Raw genomic sequence first — 19,965 nt, forward strand, 5'->3', positions numbered from 1 at the left:
GTGTGTGTGTGTGTGTGTGTGTTTTCTATACGTTATGGCTGCCTGTCATTACAGCCACCTTGCAGCATGTCTTTGTTCCTGGAGGTCTTGGGGACTAACTTGTTGTGCTTATGTTCTCTACTGTACTCCTGAATATGTTACACATGAATTTCCCCATTGGGAAAAACCTAACTCCTGGGATTTAGGAAAACCCTACCTTCCTCATCTCCAATGCTGTCCTCTCAAACACTGTTTTAGGGGGAGGCAGCTCCTCAACAAGGTTAAGAAAGCTTACTTCAGTTAACTGCTTGCTTTAATTAATTTGCCATGATTATTAGGGTGGGTGAGCTCTCTCTTCCCATCTTTCAGATTGACAGACACCATATGGGACATGGGGAAAAGAACAAACTGTTCATAGTGTCAGGGTGGAATTTATTCATGAGGTAAAGAGAAACATGGGTGTTCAGCAAAGCATAATAGAACATGCCAACAGCTTAATGCCAAATCCTCCAACAGCTGTGACCAATACAGAATTCACAATAGCACACCATTCTCTGGGTAACCCCAGTGACTTAGTCTCAATTCAAATACCATGGACTTCTTCTATCTTGGGAAAGTCAACATTGCAGAATCACTTACTGGGATACAGATAATCATTGTGGGTATTGATTTGGAATCCCTGTGTATAAATCCTCTTCTAAAACTGTGACACATGTCCTATAGGATGATATCTTATTTGCCAAGACCACGTGGTAATTCACAGATTAATAGAAATGGCTTAATTATTAAGACAGTTGGAGCAGGAAGGAAGAGTCAGGGTGGGGGGAGAATAAAGGAGAGCAAGATAAGAGATAACACAATAAAGTGAGCCATTATAGGTTTACATATCTGCAATGACCTTGCTCCCCAGCAACTCCTCCTGGACTCATTACAGTTTGAGCTTGACCCTGTCCTGGCCACTGAGCTGTATCATGGCACCTCTATTTTTGGTGTCAGTTACCCAAACTTTGGCTTTGGGTAATACTTGGAAGGAAGAGCCAATTCACCCAGAAATCTCATCTGCTGCAGAACACCCTAGTGACTGGCGGGTTCTCCATCTGTCAGCTTCACTCTCCTCATCCCAGGCCTTGCTCAGAGATTCTCATAATGGAGAGAGACACTCGGTACCCTGTGAGGAAAGGAGATAGCTCTGGTGCCCTGCAGCCTTACCACTCAGACTCCTAATCTTGGCCTCGGTCCCTCCACATATCCAGTGAGACAGGACCTCATTCAGACTGCAGGAGTACTGGCTGGCTTTGCCCCTTGATCTGCTAAATCTTCCTGCAGGCATTGTGCCCAGCCATATGCCATAGACCCACGTGCCTTTCTCTAGGATGCCTGGGTGTCCCTGAGCCTTCATCTGTCCTTGCCATCTACTGGGAGTGACCAGAGTTGGTCATCTGGAAAACCTGGAGATGGGCCACAATTTCATATTCTTGTCAGTATAGCCAGCACAATGGTGGCCAGCATGAGTTTCTACTTGATAGAATGCTGTTTTCAGTAGCTGGAGAGTGTGCAGACTTCCTCTTCTTGTTGTGTCTATCTTGACCAGCAAGAGAAACACGACCACGGCTCTTCTTCAAGCAGTTTATTCAGGAATCTTGTATATTAGCTTCTCCTCACTCCCAGCCTCCGAAAGCCCTTAAGTAAATGCTCAGTGCCCAATCAGCTCATGCCATCTGGCAATCCCGGATAGGCCACAGAAGGAGGAAGCGCACCAGATGCCTCAAGCACTTCCAAATAATGCTTGTTTACAGCTAAGCTCGGACTACCTGGCATCCAGCCAGGCACCATCTTAGGGCTGTGGCTCCCCACACCCTTCAAGTACATTTGTCAGGGGTCGACATAGAGCTGGTTTGGATTTCCCAAAGTGTCACCCTAGGTCACCATTGTCTACACTCAGGGACAGAACTGCATGAGCTCTGCTTCCTTTCATGGAAAATGTTGTCACCCAGCGATCAGGGTTGGCCTGCAAGTGTCTCAAATCTCCTGGCTCTATATGTTGAGGGGGGCTGGGGCTCACTCACTGCCATCTATGAAAATACCCACTACCAAATCAAAGTTGTGGTTGGGGGATTGAGGTGATGACTAGCTTCTCTTTCCAAATATAATGTACTGCAAGTGCCATGTCATTTTGTGTAGTTTGGTGCTTTCTGGGATGAGGGGGCTCTGGGCCTAGGGAGTCCCTGCCTCTGAGGCTGGGGAGGTGGAAGTGAATATGGATCCTGATAGTTGAGTTTAGATCTTGGCTTTCTGTCTCCCACTATGGTGGTCACCTATATGCTGCCCTTACAAAGTCCTACAGCCCTGCACATGTGGGAAACCCCCACACACTCCTCAGGGGATGGACTGTGCTGTGTCCAACCTGTGCAAGCTGGCTCACGCCTGTCTGCAGTGCGCAGCCTACTTGCCTGCATGCTGGATGACTTTTGTGGCCTACCATATCCAGAGTTAGTAGACGATGTGGCAGGAGCCCAAGGAGCAGAGGCCTCTCCTCCATTTCCTGCCACCGCTTCCCTTGGGTACTTGGCTTTGTATTTGGTAATGGGCGTGTCCCAACCTCCCTTCCTGATGCCCTGGGGCCTGGACGCCTCCTCTGCATCCTCCAACCCGTCCACTCTCCTCACCTCCATGTCGCCCCCTTTCTGGAGCTGCAACCTGGCAGGCTTGCTACGGAAGTTCTGACCATGATCCCCCAGTTTCTGCATCTTTGGGCCACCACCTCCGAGCAGGCAAAGTAGCACACTGCCCAGTGAGCCAGTTCTGAAGCCCAGTCCCAGCTGCATTTGAGGGTTGGATACCCCGAAGAAGGGAGGGGCAATGCTGGGAAAGGCGGGACCCGGGGGCGGCTCTTGTCAAGGACCAGAACCTGGCTTGTTTACAGAGATAAAAAGCCTGGGTTACCATGGTGATTCTGCCAATAGGCTATAGTGCTTCTACCTAGGCCCAAGGGCCTGTCCTCCCGTGATGGTGATGGGGTCAGCGGGATGCATCCTCTCTGCTCCTCAGCTACTTCTCCTCATGCCAGTCCCTCTTCCTGACGCCTGTGGTCTAGTTGAATCCAGATGTCCATCTTGCTTCCAAGGGAAGAAGGGAAAGGCCCCGAAGGGGACATTCACATCTCCTCTCCTTGCTGCCACCTGGCTCTTCTTGCCCGAGGTGTGGATATTTAAGTCGAAAACGTAAATCAGATTGTAATTGTGCTGCTAACTGCTTGCAATTCCATGTGCTCTTCTCTGGTGCTTTTGAAAGGTCATTGTGTCTTCATGAAGCCATCTCTTCTTGCATGTAAGGCACAGTTTTGCTACGGAAGTTAGGTGGTAAGATGACTGTATGGCTGACTGTTGTGCAGTTACAGCAATGAAGTTGTTCTGGACTGAAATAAGTGCCCCTAAATTAATAGGCTGAGAACCCAAGTTCCAGGGAGAGTATATTAGACAAAAGCTGTTTTAGGAGACCATTGAGATTATAGGGGAGCAGCCCTTATAATGGGATTCCTATCTGTAAGTTTAGGGGAAGCCCTCCCTCTCCCCTTCTCTCCCCTCCCTTCTCCTCACATTTCACAAAGGCCATGTGGTAATGCAGTGGGAAGGTAATGTCCCTCAGCCAGGAACAGAGGCCTTGGCAGACTCTCAGCCTGATGTGCCTTGATGTTGGCTTTTTAGGCTTCAGAAATGAAATATCTGGTGTTTGGGTGACCCAGGCTGTAGTGTGTAGCTGTGGAAGCCCAGGAGGGTAAACACAGTGCTCATTCTCCAAATGCACACGTCCCAGGCAAGGGTGCTACCACAGGTTGTGGAACATTTCGCAGGTAGGGCCTCACAGCATGAAGCCATATCTCTGGGAGGTGCAGATATGGGGAACTCTCCAGTCTCACTGTGTCTGCATTAGGAGCCACTCTATCTACACTCTCTGCCATGATGTGCCGCCTCCCCACAGGCCCAAATAATTAGGGTTAACTGAGCACGGACTAGAAGGCCTTACCCTAGAAATCCAAATAATCTTTCTGTAAGCCATTTGGCGGCTAAGATGGGACAGGTATTCTGGAACTCGGGAGTCACAGGACACTGAGTTTTAGACAGCTCAATTGGAAAGGTGTCCTGGAGCTCAGAAGCCAAGGAAAACCACAGGTCAAAGTAAGCACAACAGCTCACAGCCCTGTTTCAAGAGGTGCTTCCCCAGTGTTTCAGCTCTGCTCTGGCAGAAAAGGGCTTCTCCTGCAAAGTTGTTTTGGCTCCAGTCCCTGGGAGAACAAGGGTGGTGTGTAACAACTGTGCTCTGTCAAGGCAATGTTTTCCCTGACAGAAGTGTTACAATGTTGCTTGTTTTGTTCTGGGTTTGCAGTTCTGCTGCTCTTCTCTGACACCCCACTCTACTTTTTGCTTTGATGCAAAAGAAAGTTTTAACCTAAAGTTCATTCAGAGATTTTTATTATTAGAAGAATTCCATCTATATAACGGGTATATATAAGGGGCAGAGTTTTTACAGGGGACATCGATGGGTCAAATTTGAATCCCTGAATTCTGATTGGCTAGCTCTCCTGTTCAGGGATTGACTAGTTGTCTGCCTAGGTTTAGAGTCAGATTGGGATCTAGTTTCAGGGCCAAAGTGTGTTTCTTTTACTGGTCTCTGTGGCTTTCTGGCTCTAGTTTATGGCCAGGGTTTATGTCTTTCACTGTCTCTGATCCTAGGGACAAAATGTGTTTCTTTGATACTGGTTTCAGGGTACATTTCTCTGGTTCATTGTCTCTGCTCAGGGTGTGTTTCCTTGGCTAGATCATTTTCACTACACTTTCCTCTTTTAAAGTTGGTTGTCTTGGGCATTTTGTTACAGTAACAGAAAGTTGACTAGTGCACAAGACTACATGGCTATATAAAGGTCACACTGGTGAAAGTAATAGAGTGCTATATGAATTAACAGGCATGATTGCTCTAAGTACTTATATACTAAAGTCCAGCTGTTCTTCAACACTAGCTTGGGCAGGGACAATGTTATGTCAATGTCTCTGTGACAGAGACAGACAGATCAGCTTGGGCAGAAATATGTGGAGTAGATCATCGGGGTAAGAAATGCTAGGTTCTTATTATTTCAACTAATCCTAAAATAGAGTCAGAACCAAGAAGCTATGAAACCAGCAAAGATTCAGTCAAATAGTTGGTGAATGACCTGTGTCCTTACTGATGGCCACTGCTTTGGGGGAAAAATGCTTAGGATGATGCCCAAACCACATGCCGGTCTCTCTTCAGGACACAAAGCTCACGCAGGAAATGTGACTGTCATGGGAGTAGTTCAAACTCCTGAATTCCTCACCACAGGCCCTACTGGGCATTAAGCCAGGATCCTCAGAATGGCCACAAGTCTGGTTCTCAGAGAAAAGAGGAAGGACTTTCCCTGGCTCATCTCCCAAGTACAGACTGACTCCCTAAGTCTTTCCCACCCATAACGGGGGTCACGCTTCACATGATTGCTTCTTGACATGAGCCCTGTGTTGTCTTTTACATTCTTCTTGATTAATCAACTGCTTCTCCAGCTTCCTTCTTCTTCTGGGTATCTTTTCCTATACAAAAATGTGGAGAAGAAAAAGGCAAGACTAAGACAACAGTGTTAAAGTTTACAAAACCTCATCATTGATTTCTGCCCTGTCCATACATGGCGCCAAGCCACTGCTGAGCATCTAGAATAACAACATCCAATAGAAAGTTCTATGATAACAACAATGACTTCTATCTGTACTGTGGGAAATATGAATGCCACTATGAATGCCTCGGAGCTGCTGTCATCTCCCTCACCCCATTTGCTCCTTCCAGCCTACCCCTCACTGCACCTGCCTAGAGTTTGGGAAGCTCAACCTCAGGGCTACTGAAAAGGTGGCCCTCCATGTTTTTTTTTTGGTTTTTCGAGACAGGGTTTCTCTGTGGCTTTGGAGGCTGTCCTGGAACTAGCTCTTATAGACCAGGCCTGTCTGGAACTCACAGAGATCCACCTGTGTCTCCCTCCTGAGTGCTGGGATTAAAGGCCTGTGCCACCAACGCCGGGCTCCCTGCATGGGTAATTACATTTTTGAACCCCTGCCAAGAGCTCTACAGCTCTCTTCTCACATTAAAAACAAAACAAAACAAAACAAAGTATTATGCAGAAATCTGAAATGAAGGAATTCCTTAAACACCTTTTACAGGGCAGGATCCTTCCTTACAGAGATTTTGGATCCAAAATCTATCATGAAACATCATATGTGAAGTGAGCTGAGTTACCTAAATGCTCAGGCAAGGTTTGTTCTACAGAATGCAAACAGAAAAAAAATGCAGAGCCGGGTAGCTCGTAAACAAATCGACCTCTTTGATTATAGAAGCAACTGACTCTCATTTTTATTATAAGACATCTGTTCGGTGTAAAAGAGCTTTTGTCAGAGTGTCTGGTCATAGAAAAAAATCCCAAATGTAATCAGAAGCAAAAGGTCTCTAAGCCTAAGGATTTTATCACATAGCCTCATGGAACACAAATATTCCATTAAATATGGCTAGACATATGCCACATTTATTTTCCCAACTTGAAGATACTATCACATCATGGAATGAATGGTTCAGATGCCAGGAAAAAAGCAATTTAAGATAGGGACTGCCCAACAAACCAGGGTCCATGGGAATCTAAAGCTGAGGTCCAATGCCAAACTCCAAACATGAACTGGATGGACCGTAATGTGCCCATGGTGACCAAACACTGTTTTGTTCTCTGGCTGGGAACTGGATTTGATGGGGCTTCTAGGTGCTACAGGAGATTTTCATTTTTCCCAACTGTAACATCTGCCCCCGCACATACACCTGATGGAGTCGTTGCCAATATCAGGATTTACCCACAGCGCTGCCTGGTTCACGGCACTGCACAACCTACTAGAATTCAGCGATGGCAATCAGGACTCTACAGTGCCAGCTTGTGTCTGCATAGAATGATGGAGTGGGAGGAGAAAAAGGAGGGAAGTAATTCCAAGTCAGCTAGCATCCTCTCCAGCCTCCCTATAATTTTCAGCTATTCAGCCCAATGGGAGCAGCCAAGTGTTACAAAACTAGGGTAATATCAACCTCCAGAAACACATTTACATATGCTCTTTTTAAGAGCAAAATAATACAAAACATGCATATAAAAAACAGGCTCTCAGGGAAGGGAGTTTGTTGTTTTCCTAATTAATTTGCCAGATGGGAAAGCTCAGGTAAAGATAAAATCAGATTGCTTCCCAGTGCTCCAGTTCGCTACTCACCCCAGAGCTGGGGGTGCAATGTTGGGTTGGTCCTCCTAGGGTTGTTCCCTGGGAATAGAAATAGACTAGGCCTGCCCCATTCTACCAAAGTGCACATGGCCCTCTATTGCAGCTAAAAGTTCCTTACTCACAACTGGCCTACACCACCCCACGCAGTGTGGCCCTAGACCTGCAGGGAACTCTGTGGGGAGTTCAATTACACCATGCTGCCTACCACAGGTGCCAACACCTACCTGTGTCTGAGAGGAACCAGCATGGGAGCTGCTTTGCCCCCAAAACAGTTCCTGGATCATTCTTACAGCCACCAGCCACACCAGGCACCTTCTCAGACATTTGGGGTGTTTCCTGCAGTGCTCATCTGCTCCCCCCCCCGCCTTGCTCATTGACTCTGCAGTACCAGGCAAGCTGAGCTGGCTGCCTTAGACCACTATGAGGACCTGAGGAAGATAGTGTGGCCACCACACAGGGCTCATCACCATTGCCATCTAGAGCCCTCTCTCACCCTAGGCAACATCTGTTGGTTCCTTGCTGACAACTTCCCTTTCTACCAGCTTTTATCTGCCACATCTGCTTCCAGAAGTAGCCCCTTGAGGAGGACAACCCAGGGAAAGGTAATTACTTGACACTAGAACCAAACTGTGAAAAAATATTCGACCACAGAAACTTTGATCTGAAGCCAAAGGGCTATTCTGAAGCCAATAGTAACCTCACTGTGGCTATAGGAACATCAAAATTAGAAGGGCTCTCCTCAAGATTTCAGTGTGAGTGGAAAGCCAGAAGGAGACAGCCCCTCTGTGCTGAGGCCATCTCAGTCACCAGAGCCTCCAGAGTGCATCAAGATTATGTGCTCCTTTCCTAGAGCATCCAAAGGCATCTCTACCTCTGTCTCAACACTTCCCTCAGCAGCCTCAACACTTTAAGTGAAAAAGCCAGCAGCATGAACACCCATAGAGGCATTTCAGGCAATCAAAACCACATGTGGGTACCCAGCTGGCCTCCAGCACTTTCCCTAACACCCGCATCCCAGACCTCTCTTCAGACTCCATGCAGCTGAGCACTGTGGATGGAAGAAACCAGCTATCTTCCTACTACAGCCCATTCCCTGGCAGCAGAGATGGGGACCAGAGTAGCCTCTTCAGCAGCACTTTGGACAACTTCAGCCTGGTCAACAGCCTCATCCAAGCTGGAGATAGCTCTGAATTGTAAACAGAGCTCCTAGAACTTTCTCAAGTGTGCCATTGAAATCCACTTTGAATGTAGGCTTAATTCAGGAGAGTCTTGGATAAGACTCAGCTTCTGCAATGATGTTTGTGAGTTCCTGGATGATTTTACAGACCATTGCTTATGCTTGCAGTAACCAGAGTAGTTCTTATACTGCAGCAAACAGTTCCAGGTTTCTCTGGCTGTGTGACTCTCAGGAGATAAAAGGCACCTTACTCAGTCCTAGGATGGTAGGTAGAACTCTGTGAGGACTGCATATACTGTACTATTCACTTGTATATCAAAGAAGCAAGCTCAAATATGTACAGGAAACTTGCTGGGGAAAAGGGCACTGAAATTGTGGGTGGGAAAATCAAAGCCATTGGTAGTTGGAGGCACGGGGCATTGACCAGTGGTCATGTCCTCCATGAGAGCGTTCTGCCTTTTAAAAGAAAGCCAAACAATCTGTTTTTTTAAATAAGAAACTCTAGTTTTATGTCCTAGGCTTCTTGTTATATGTAAGAAAGGCCACAAACCTTTCCCAATCTGGCTCATAAGTTACCTCTATCTGGAAATGTCAGGTAGTCCTGCAGGAATATTTTGTGCCAAATGTTCCTTATATTTGTAATGTCAATTTCTTTACTTCTGCACAGTAAATCTCATTATGTTCCAAGATACTGGGCTTCTGAAGCCTTTGATAATACCATATTCTATGTAGGAGACTGTGGCTGCTCTTGGCCACCACTAAGAGTATTGGGCGAAAGCCTGGAGACTTGGATGAATGACAAGACTCCTGGTCCTTTTCTGAGAGAATGACTCTCACCTTTATTGTGGAGCAGCCTTATATACAAACATACAAATACCTAGGTCAAAGGGTTCTCAATAGGATTTTGATTCTAGTTCAGTGAATTCAGGAAAACACAAGGTACCTGTGGTTATGCTGGAAAACAACCCTTAGAGACACCATGGGGCCTGGGTTCCATCATCTCCCTCTTCATTGTATATAAAAAAGCAGTTATCAAGTAAGAACTATATTTCAACCATTCTATCTTAGTGTGTTACTATAATTATCAGTTGTCAACTAAATTGAAGCTCACAGAAGGATAATATATAAACTCTAGAATAGACTGAGTCATCTTGCTTCCTGGACAGTCACTCAAAATTTATCAGTAACATTGGGGCATCCATCCTTAGCCTACTACAGGCGACAATGTGTCTGGCAGACTGCTCAGCAAAGCAGGAATTCTAACTGTCCAACTGCATTGGCAGTTTCTCTGTCACCTTTTTTCTGTGTCTTGTAGAATATCTGGCAGATTCTTCTGTGAAGCAGGAATCCTTTAGGACTATCATTTCTTTGTGGGTCCTCTGTGTCCAGTGTATAAAGCAACAGTCAAACAATTCAGGCAAGTGAAGCTTCTTGCCCAAATGGCTAGTCTTGTCATGTCAAAGGCAAACTCTATACTGAGTTTCTTTGATGCCCAAAATCCTCTCAGATGTAATTGGTGTGCCAGGAGCAGTTATGTCTTACTGTCAAGAAAAACCCTAAACCATTTAAATGCCATATATTCTGTAGGGCTTTGAAAGTTTTGAAGAATACCTATATATGTAGAAAACATAACTAATATCAACAAATGAAGATCCATTCCAATACAAAGTATCAACAAATGAGGATCCATTCCAATACAAAGTAACATTTCTGTATCATATTCCTCCTTTTTCCTTTAAAAAGTGAATGACTGTGACTGTTACCATTTCTAGCCAATTAAATTTAAATGAAAACAAATATTTGGAGCACCTGGACCACTGCTTGAGGGGATCCTGTGTCAAAAAAAAAAACAGCAAGCTGGAAGGAATCCACAGCTCTCCACCATCCATCTAAACAAAAGGAGAAATTCACCTCCCAAATAACCTGTACTTTAACAACTATTGTTTTTCCCAGCAATTAAACCATTCAAAGACAACACAATAGCATTCTTTAAATTCACATATTTACGGTCACATTTTATACATACATCTGTGGCCATACCATACATAAAGAACATACATACATCTTTTGAACAAAACTCACAAAGGAGAGGAGGTGTGGGAGGGATAGCCATCCTTACCATATCTTGGCATGTTTGGAGGGTCTTGACTGTCACATCTTTGTCCATTTCTGTATGGTCTTTTGTAGTGTTTGGGTCTCTTTTTATCTATTTGGACATATTTTACTTTCTCATCCGATGTGACAGATGATGTGGTTGGCTTGTGGTGAGGGCTCTGGGAGAGAGGCTGGACGTCCAGTGCTATGTAGTTTATGCTGCCAGTACACTTTTTTGGAGATGGGTCACCCGTGACAGGGATGAAAACACTGGGTTCTGCATAGGGACATAGTTTTTCTTGCTGTTTCCGGAGTGTGTTGGAGATGGAATGGCAGTACTATGAGGAACTGGGTTTAAAATGTGGTCTACTGTTGACCAAGAATTGGTGACAGGTAAATTCAAAGGGAGCATATTGATGACAGCATTGTCTCCAGAACAAGGGGTGCTGGCTTTGTTTTTCGGGTAGGCTTGAGGTGATGATTGACCAGGGGTGGCTGGATCTTGCTCCATCAGGTGGAGCCTCTATGAATAGGAAGGGCTGTATATGGGTAACCTTGTGGGTCAAAGTGATGGGGCACTGGGCACTTGTTGATGTAAGAACCTGGGTTTACAGGCACATATCTATCATAAGAGATGGCGCTGTCTGATCGACCCATGATAGTCTTTTCTAGAGATTTAGCAGACCAGCAGGCAGATTCTCAGCCTCCTGTTGTGTACTTGTAGTCATTGACTGGAGATCTTTGTTGAGGGCTGTCCCACTGATGTGTACTTGATTTGGGGTGTCGTGTTGGGGGAGCTATGCCTGAGTCCACTAGGCAGTCTCCAAATTCCCGACCTAGGGTGTTGCTGCGAACCTTGAAGGTGGACACATCTTTATTATCTGCCTCAGACCCTGTGAGGCTGCCCTTGGCATGTCTGTGTGAGGCCAGGGTACGGGGGAGGATAAAAGCACTGTCTTTGAATTCTGTATTGTGTCGACTTGGATTGGGAAGGTTGTAGAAGCAATAGACTTGACCACAGACTCTATTGATACAGTGTCTATTGCCCTGGGCAAGTTTTTGTGCAGCTGAAACACTCTCCTGTTTGGTTCCCTGAGAGAATCTGGAATTCCTTCCATTTTCTGTCCTTTGGCTTATGCATTGGTGCAAGTTTTGATACTCCTGAGGTACACTGGTGAACAAGGCAGGCCAGATGTGGACTGACATAGGGGGCCTGAAAACTCTGGCCCTAGCCTACTGCAGAAGGTTCCCCTCCCGCACTTGGGCGGCAGCAGTAATGGTAGCCACAAGACGCCGGCTAAGAAACCTGCCCTGCTCATAACCAAGACCCTTAAGGATTACAAGAATAGGTAGGTTAGGAAGTGAACCAACTCTGACCCACTGCCCTACTGACTAACCCACCAACTGAAGATCAGTGTTCTATGACCCTCTCAGTCCTGAGTTAGGTGGCAAATTTGAGAATGCCTGGCTGAAAGCATGCAAGCAACAAACAACACACAACACCTGTGAACACCAAGAGAGATTTAGCACTTAGACACTCCATTTTATGTACAAAGGACTTCCTAATGGTCTCTATGGAGACTTGGACATATAAACATACATTAATGTGCATGAAAATATTTAGAAAGGGACTTTAAGGGATGCATAGATGCATTAGTTTATGTAGAGTTGCTACTGGATGTTACTAAGTGATAGTAGATGGATATTGTACATATATAACAGCAGAATAAATATAGACAAATAGGTACCTAAATTTTTAAATGCATTAATGCAGAGTTGACACAAATATATTTGACATCAAGGACACTAAAAGCAAAATACTTGCTTATAAATGTGTGTGTGTGTGTTTGTGTGTGTGTGTTTGTGTGTGTGTGTGTTTACATGAAATGAATAATCACTGGAGGGGTGTAAATATGATCCAAGATATCCCAGACATTCTATTTAATTGTAGAAACAAAAGAGGAACTTTGGAAATAACACTTAGATCTCACATATTGAGAAGCAGTGGATTTAAGGGCACAGTGTGCAAGAGAGCAAAAGCTGGAAAGAAAACGAGAGGTGTGGGTACTAGTGGGCATATATTAATTGGAGATTCACAGTAAGAAAGTTAAAGTGAATAAGATGTATTGAATCACAGGAAGAAATGGGTTGTGTGTGTGTGTGTGTGTGTGTGTGGTGTGTGTGTGTGAGAGAGAGAGAGAGAGAGAGAGAGAGAAGAGAGAGAGAGAGAGAGATCTATCCCGAGTGGTCATCTGTATTTCCCTCCACAGTGTACATCTGTCCTTCACTCCACAGTGTCTGTATGGCCATCACTACCCAGTGATCTTCTGTCCTTCTCTGCCCAGTGTCCTTCGGTTCTTAACTCCCCAGTGACTGTCCTTCTCTCCCAAATGTCCGTCTTTCTTTCCCTCCATAGTGTCCCTATGTCCTCTCCCCAGTGTCCATCAGTCCTTCTCTCTCCATTGTCCATCGCTCCTTCTCTCCCCAGTGTCCCTCTGTACTTGTCTCCCCAGTGTCCTTTCGTCTTTCATTCCCCAGGGACTTTGTCCTCCTGTCTACATGGTCCAACTGTCCTTCTCTCCACAGTGTCAGTCTGTCCTTCTCTCCCTACTGAACGTCTGTCCTTCTCTTCCCAGTGTCTGTCTTTCCTTGTCTCTGCAGTATCTGTCTGTACTTTACTCCACAGTGTCTGTCTATCTTACACTCCCCTGTGTTCTTCTGCCCTTCTCTCTACAGTGTCCATCTCTTTCTCTCCCCAGTTTCCATCTGTCATGCACTCCCCAGTGACCAGCTATCTGTCTTTCTCTCCCCAGTGTCTGTCTTTCCTTCTCTCCTCAGGGTCCGTCTTTCTTTCTCTCCCCAGTGTCCTTCCATCTTTCATTCTCCAGTGACATTGTCCTTCTGTCCACAGTGTCCGTCTGTCCTTCTCTTCCCAGTGTCAGTCTGTCCTCCACTCCTCAGGGTCCATCTGTCCTTCACTCCCCTGTGACCAGCTGTCTGTAATTCTCCCATCAGTGTCTGCCTGTGCTTCACTCCCCTGTGTCCTTTTGCCCTTCTCTTCCCAGTGTCCATATCTCCTTTTCTCCCCAGTGATCATCTCTACTTCTCTCTCCAGTGTCGATCTGTCTATCGATCTCTACCCAGTGTCCCTCTTTTCTTCTCTCCTTGGTTACCATCCATCTTTACTTCGCCCCCCAGTGTCTGTCCTTCTCTCCCCAGTGTCCATGTGTACTTCTATTCCAATTGCTCATCTATCTGTCCTTCTCTTCCCAGTGTCTGTCTGTCTGTCCTTCACTTCCCAGTTTACAACTGTATTTCTTTCTCTACCCAGTGTCTGACTGTACTCTCCCAAGTGACCTTCTGTGTCCATCTGTCCTTCTCTCCCCAGTGTCCATCTGTCTCCCTTCCCAGTGTCTGAACATCTGTCGTTCTCTCCCCAGTGTCTGTCTTCTCTCCAAACTGTTGCTCCGTCCTTCTCTCCTCAGTGTCCCTCTGTCCTTCTCTATCCAGTGTCCCTCTGTCCTTTTCTCCCCAGTGTCTATCGGTCCTTCTCTACCAGTTTCTGTTCGTCTTTCTCTCCCCAGTGTCCATCTTTCTTCTCCCCAGTATCCATCTCTCTGTTCTCCACCGGTGTCTGTCTTTCTCTAACCAGTGCCCTTCCATTCTTCCCTACCCAGTGTTCATCTTTCACTCCCAGATGTCCATGTGTTCTTCTCTGCAGTCACCGTCTGTCCTTCACTACCCAGTGTCCATCTGGTCTACACTCCCCATGGTCCATCCAACTGTCCTTCTCTCCCAGGTGACTGTCTGTCCTTCTCATCCCAGTTTCCCTCTGTCCTTCTCCACAGTGACCTTCTGTCGTTCTCCCCACAGTGTCCATCTGTGCTTCTCTCCCCAATGTCCATCTGTCCTTCACTCCCCAGGTTCCATATGTCCATCACTACTCAGTGATCATCTGTCTTTCTCTGCCCAGTGTCCCTCGGTCCTTAACAGCCCAGAAACTGTCTGTCCTTCTCTCCCCAGTATCTAGTCTTTCATTCCCCAGTCATTTTGTCCTTCTGTCTACAGGGTCCATTTTTCCTTCTCTCCCCAGTGTATGTCTTTCCTTCTCTCCCCAGTGTCCATCTGTCTTTCTCATCCCAGTGTCTGTCTGTCTGTCCATATCTCCCCAGAGTCTGTCTGTACTTCACTCCCCAGTGTCCGTATGTCTATCACTAACCAGATATCTTCTGTCCTTCTCTCCCCAGTGTCCCTCGGGTTTTAACTCCTGAGTGAAAGTCTGTACATCTCTCACAAAAGTCTGTCTGTCCTTCCCTCAATAGTGTCCCTATGTCCTTCTATCTGCAGTGTCCCTCTGTCCTAACCTCTCCATTCTCCATCTCTCATTGTCTCCCCAGTGTCCCTCTGTATTATCTACCCAGTGTCCTTCTGTCTTTCATTCCCTGTGACTTTGTCCTTCTGTCCACAGGGTCAATCTCTCCTTCTCTCCCTAGTGTCTGTCTGTCCTTCTCTCCAGTGTCGCAGTTTCTTTCTCTCCCAAGTGACCTTCTGTCTTTCATTAAACAGTTACATTGTCCTTATGTCCACAGATCCGTCTATCCTTCTCTCGCCAGTGTCCATCTGTCCTTCCCATTCCAGTTTCTGTCCATTTGTCTTTCTCTCCCCAGTGGTCTCTGTCCTTCTCTCCACAGTGTCACTCTGTCCTTCTCTCCTCAGTGTCCCTCTGTCCTTCTCTCCCCAGTGTCTATATGTCATTTTCTCCCAGTGTCTGTTCATCTTTTTCTCCCCAGTGTCCCTCTATCCTCTCCCCAGAGTCCATCTATCTGTCCATCCCCAGTGTCAGTCTTTCACTCACCAGTGTCCTTTCTACCTTCTCTCCCCAGTGTCAATCTTTCTCTCCCCGGTGTCCAGATGTCCTTCCCTGCAGTGACAGTCTGTCCTTGTCTCCCCAGGTTCCATCTGGCCTACTATCCCCATTGTCCATCAGACTGTCCTTCTCTCCCGAGTGACTGTCTGTCCTTCTCTCCACAGTGTCCGTCTGTCCTTCTCTGCTCAGTGACTGTCTGTTCTTCAATCCCCAGTGTCCGTCTGTCGTTCTCTCCCTGTGATGAGCTGTCTGTCCTTCTCGCCTCAGTGTCTGTTGGTGCTTCACTCCCCAATGTCCGTTTGTCTTTCTATCCCTGTGCCCATCTGTCCCCTCGCCAGTGTCCATCTGTCCTTCCCTTCTCAGTGTCTGTCCATCTTTCTCTCGCCAGTGTCTCTCTGTCCTTCTCTCCCCAGTGTCACTCTTTCCTTCTCTCCCCAGTGTCTGTCTTCTCTCCCAGTGTCTGTTCGTCCTTCTCTGCCCAATGTCCATCTGTCATCTCCCCAGTGTCCATCTGTCTGTCCTCCCCCAGTGTCAGTCTTTCTCTCACCAGTGTCCTTCCTTCCTTCACTCCCCAGTGTCATCTGTTCTCTCCCCAGTGTCCATATGTCCTTCTCTGCAGTGACTGCCTTTCCTCTCCACATTGTCCATTTGGCCTTCTCTCCCCATTGTCCATCCGACTGTCCTTCTCTCCCCAGTTTCCCTCAGTCCTTTTCTCCTCATTGACCTTCTGTCCTTCACTCCCCAGTGTCCATATGTCCATCATTACCCAGTGACCTTCTGTTCTTCTCTGCCAAGTGTCCCTCGGTCCTTAAATCCCCAATGACCGTCTGTCCTTCTCTCCCAAATGTCCGTCTGTACTTCCCTCCCTAGTGTCCATATGTCCTTTTCTCCTCATTGTAACTCTGTCCTTCTCTCTCTGTTTTCATCACTACTTCCTGCCCCAGTGTCCCTCTGTACTTATCTCCCCAGTGTCCTTCCATCTTTCATTCCCCAGTGACTTTGTTATTCTGTCCACAGGGTCCAACTGTCCTCCACTCCCCAGTGTCCATCTGTCATTCTCTCCCCAGTGACCAGCTGTCTGTTCTTCTCTCCTCAGTGTCTGTCTGTGCATCACTCCCCAGTGGTCTCTGTACTTCTGTGCACAGTGTCGCTCTGTCCTTCTCTCCTCAGTGTCCATCTGTCCTTCTCTCCCCAGTGTCTATCTGTCCTTCTCTCCCAGTGTTTGTTCATCTTTCTCTCCCCAGTGTCCATTTGTCCTCTCCCCAGTGTCCATCTGTCTGTCCACCCCCAGTGTCAGTGTTTCTCCCACCAGTGTCCTTCCTTCCTTCTCTCCCCAGTGTCAATCTTTCTCTCCCCGGTGTCCATATGTCCTTCTCTGAAGTGACAGTCTGTCCTTCTCTCCCCAGTGTCCATCTGGCCGACTATCCCCATTGTCCATCTGACTGACCTTCTCTCCCCAGTGACTGTCAGTCCTTCTCTCTGCATTGTACGTGTGTCCTTCTCTGCCCAGTGACTGTCTGTCCTCCACTTCCCAGTGTCCATCTGTCGTTCTCTCCCCAGTTACCAGCTATCTGTCCTTCTCGCCTCAGTGTCTGTCTGTGCTTCTCTCCCTAGTGTCGGTTTGTCCTTCTATCCCTGTGTCCATCTGTCCTTCTCTCACCAGGATAATCAGTCCTTCTCTTTCCAGTGTCCATCTGTCTGTCCTTCTATCCCCAATGTCCCTCTCCTTCTCTACCCAGTGTCCATCTATCTTTATCTCCCCAGAGTCTGTCTGTCATTTTCTCCACAGTGTCGCTCTGTACTTCTCTCTCCACTGTCCCTTTCTCCTTCTCTCCTCAGTGTCCCTCTTTCCTTTTCTCACCAATGTCTATCTGTCCTTCTCTCCCAGTGTCTCTTCGTCTTTCTCACCAAAGTGTCCATCTGTCCTTCTCTGCAGTGATGGCCTGTCCTTCTCTAGCCAGTGTCCATTTGGCCAACTCTCCACATTGTCCATCTGATTGACCTTTACTTCCCAGTGACTGACTGTTCTTCTATCCACAATATCTGTCCTTCTCTCCACAGTGACTCTCTGTCCTTCTCTCCCCGGTTTACTTCTGTCCTTCTCACCCCATGACCTTCTGTCATTCTCCCCCCAGTGTCCATCTGTGCTGTTCTCCCCAGTGTCCTTCTGTCCTTCACTCCCCAGTGTCCATATGTCCATCACTAACCAGATATCTTCTGTACTTGTCTCCCCAGTGACCCTCGGTTTTTAACTCCCCAGTGACTGTCTGTCCATCTCTCACAAGTGTCTGTCTGTCCTTCCCTCTCCTGTGTCCCTATGTCCTTCCATCCCCAGTGTCCCTCTGTCCTTCCCTCTCAATTGTCCATCTCTCCTTGTCTCCACAGTGTCCCTCTGCACTTATCTACCCAGTGTCCTTCTGTCTTTCATTCCCCGTGACTTTGTCCTTCTGTCCACAGGGTCCATCTGTCCTTCTCTCCCCAGTGTCTGTCAGTCCTTCTCTCCCAGTGTCCCTCTTTCTTTCTCTCCCAAGTGACCTTCTGTCTTTCATTACGCTTGTCCTTTCATTACATTGTCCTTCTGTCTTTAGTGTACATCTGTCCTTCTCTCACCAGTGTCCATCTGTCCTTCCCTTCCCAGTGTCTGACCATCTGTCATTCTCTCCCCAGTTTCTATCTGACCTTCTCTCCCAGTGTCTGTTCATCTTTCTCTCCCCAGTGTCCCTCTGTCCTCTCCCCAGAGTCCATCTGTCTGTCCTCCCACAGTGTCAGTCTTTCACTCAACAGTGTCAATCCTACCTTCTCTCCCCAGTGTCAATCTTTCTCTCCCCGGGGTCCAGATGTCCTTCTCTGCAGTGACAGTCTGTCCTTCTCTCCCCAGTGTCCATCTGGCCTACTATCCCCATTGTCCATCAGACTGTCCTTCTCTCCCGAGTGACTGTCTGTCCTTCTCTCCACGGTGTCTGTCTGTCCTTCTCTGCTCAGTGACTGTCTGTCCTCCATTCCCCAGTGTCCGTCTGTCGTTCCCTCCCCAGTGACAAGCTGTCTGTCCTTCTCGCCTCAGTATCTGTCTGTGCTTCCCTCTCCAGTGTCCGTTTGTCCTTCTATCCCTGTGCCCATCTGTCCCCTCGCCAGTGTCCATCTGTCCTTCCCTTCCCAGTGTCTGTCCATATGTCTTTCTCTCCCTGGTGTTGCTCTGTCCTTTTCTTCCCGGTGTCCCTCCCTCCTTGTCTCCACAGTTTTGCTCTGCCTTTTTCTCATCAGGGTCCCTCTGTCCTTCTCTCCCCAATGTCTATCTTCTCTCCCAGTGTCTGTAGGTCTTTCTCTGCCCAATGTCCATCTGTCCTCTCCCCAGTGTCCATATGTCCTTCTCTGCAGTGACCGCCTGTCCTCTCCACAGTGTCCATCTGGCCTACTCTCCCCATTGTCTATCCGTGTGTCCTTCTCTGCCCAGCCACTGTCTGTCCTTCTCTCCCCAGTTTCCCTCAGTCCTTTTCTGCCCAGTGACTTTCTGTCCTTCACTCCCCAGTGTCCATATGTCCATCACTACCCAGTGACCTTCTGTCCTTCTCTGCCCAGTGTCCCTCGGTCCTTAAATCCGCAGTGACCGTCTGTCCTTCTCTCCCAAATATCCGTATGTCCTTCCCTCCCTAGTGTCCATATGTCCTTTTCTCCTCATTGTCCCTCTGTCCTTCTCTCTCCATTTTCCATCACTCCTTCCTGCCCCAGTGTCCCTCTGTACTTATCTCCCCAGTGTCCTTCGATCTTTCATTCCCCAGTGAGTTTGTTATTTTGTCCACAGGATCCAACTGTCCTTCTCTCCCCAGTGTCCGTCTGTCCTTCACTCCCCAGTGTCCCTCTGTCCTTCTCTCTCCATTGTCCATCTCTCCTTGTTTCTCCAGTGTCCCTCTGTACTTATCTACACCAGTGTCCTTCCTTTTTTCATTCCCCGTGACTTTGTTCTTCTGTCCACAGGGTCCATCTGTCCTCCTCTCCTCAGTGTCTGTCTGTCCTTCTCTCCCCACTGTCCGTCTAAACTTATCTTCCCAGTATCTGTCTGTTTGTCCATGTCTCCCCAGAGTCTGTCTCTACTTCACTCCACAGTGTCCGTCTGTCCTTCACTTCCCTGTGTTGTTCTGTCATTCTCTCCCCAGTGTCCATCTTTCATAGTTCTTTACACATTGTCTGTCTGTCCTTCTCTCCCAAGTGACCATCGATCTTTCCTTCTCTCCCCAGTGTCCATCTGTCCTTCTCACCCCGGTGACCATCCATCTGTCTGTCATTCTCTCCCCAGTCTCTTCCATCTGTCTTTCTATTCCCCATTGTCCATCTGTATTTCTCTCCAAATGTCTGTCTGTCCTTCTCTCAATGTCCATCTGACCTTCACTCACCAGTGTCTATCTGTCCCCTTAACAGTGTCTGTCTGTCTGTCCTTCTCTCCCCAGTGACGATCTGTCCTTCTCTTCCCAGTGTCCACCTGTCAGTATTTCACAATCCAGGGTGAGTCTGTCCTCTCCCCATTGAACTTCTGTCCTCCTCACTCCAGTGTG

General features: G+C 47.4%; 1 pseudogene; it reads left to right on the forward strand.

Moving 5' to 3' along the window:
• Window positions 1-6,695: 6,695 nt before the first annotated feature.
• Window positions 6,696-8,477, forward strand: LOC113838078 (annotated as a pseudogene).
• The last annotated feature ends 11,488 nt before the right edge of the window (window positions 8,478-19,965 follow it).

This window comes from Cricetulus griseus, chromosome 9 (genome assembly GCF_003668045.3).
Source record: "Cricetulus griseus strain 17A/GY chromosome 9, alternate assembly CriGri-PICRH-1.0, whole genome shotgun sequence".
In the NCBI taxonomy this organism is placed as follows: domain Eukaryota; kingdom Metazoa; phylum Chordata; class Mammalia; order Rodentia; family Cricetidae; genus Cricetulus; species Cricetulus griseus.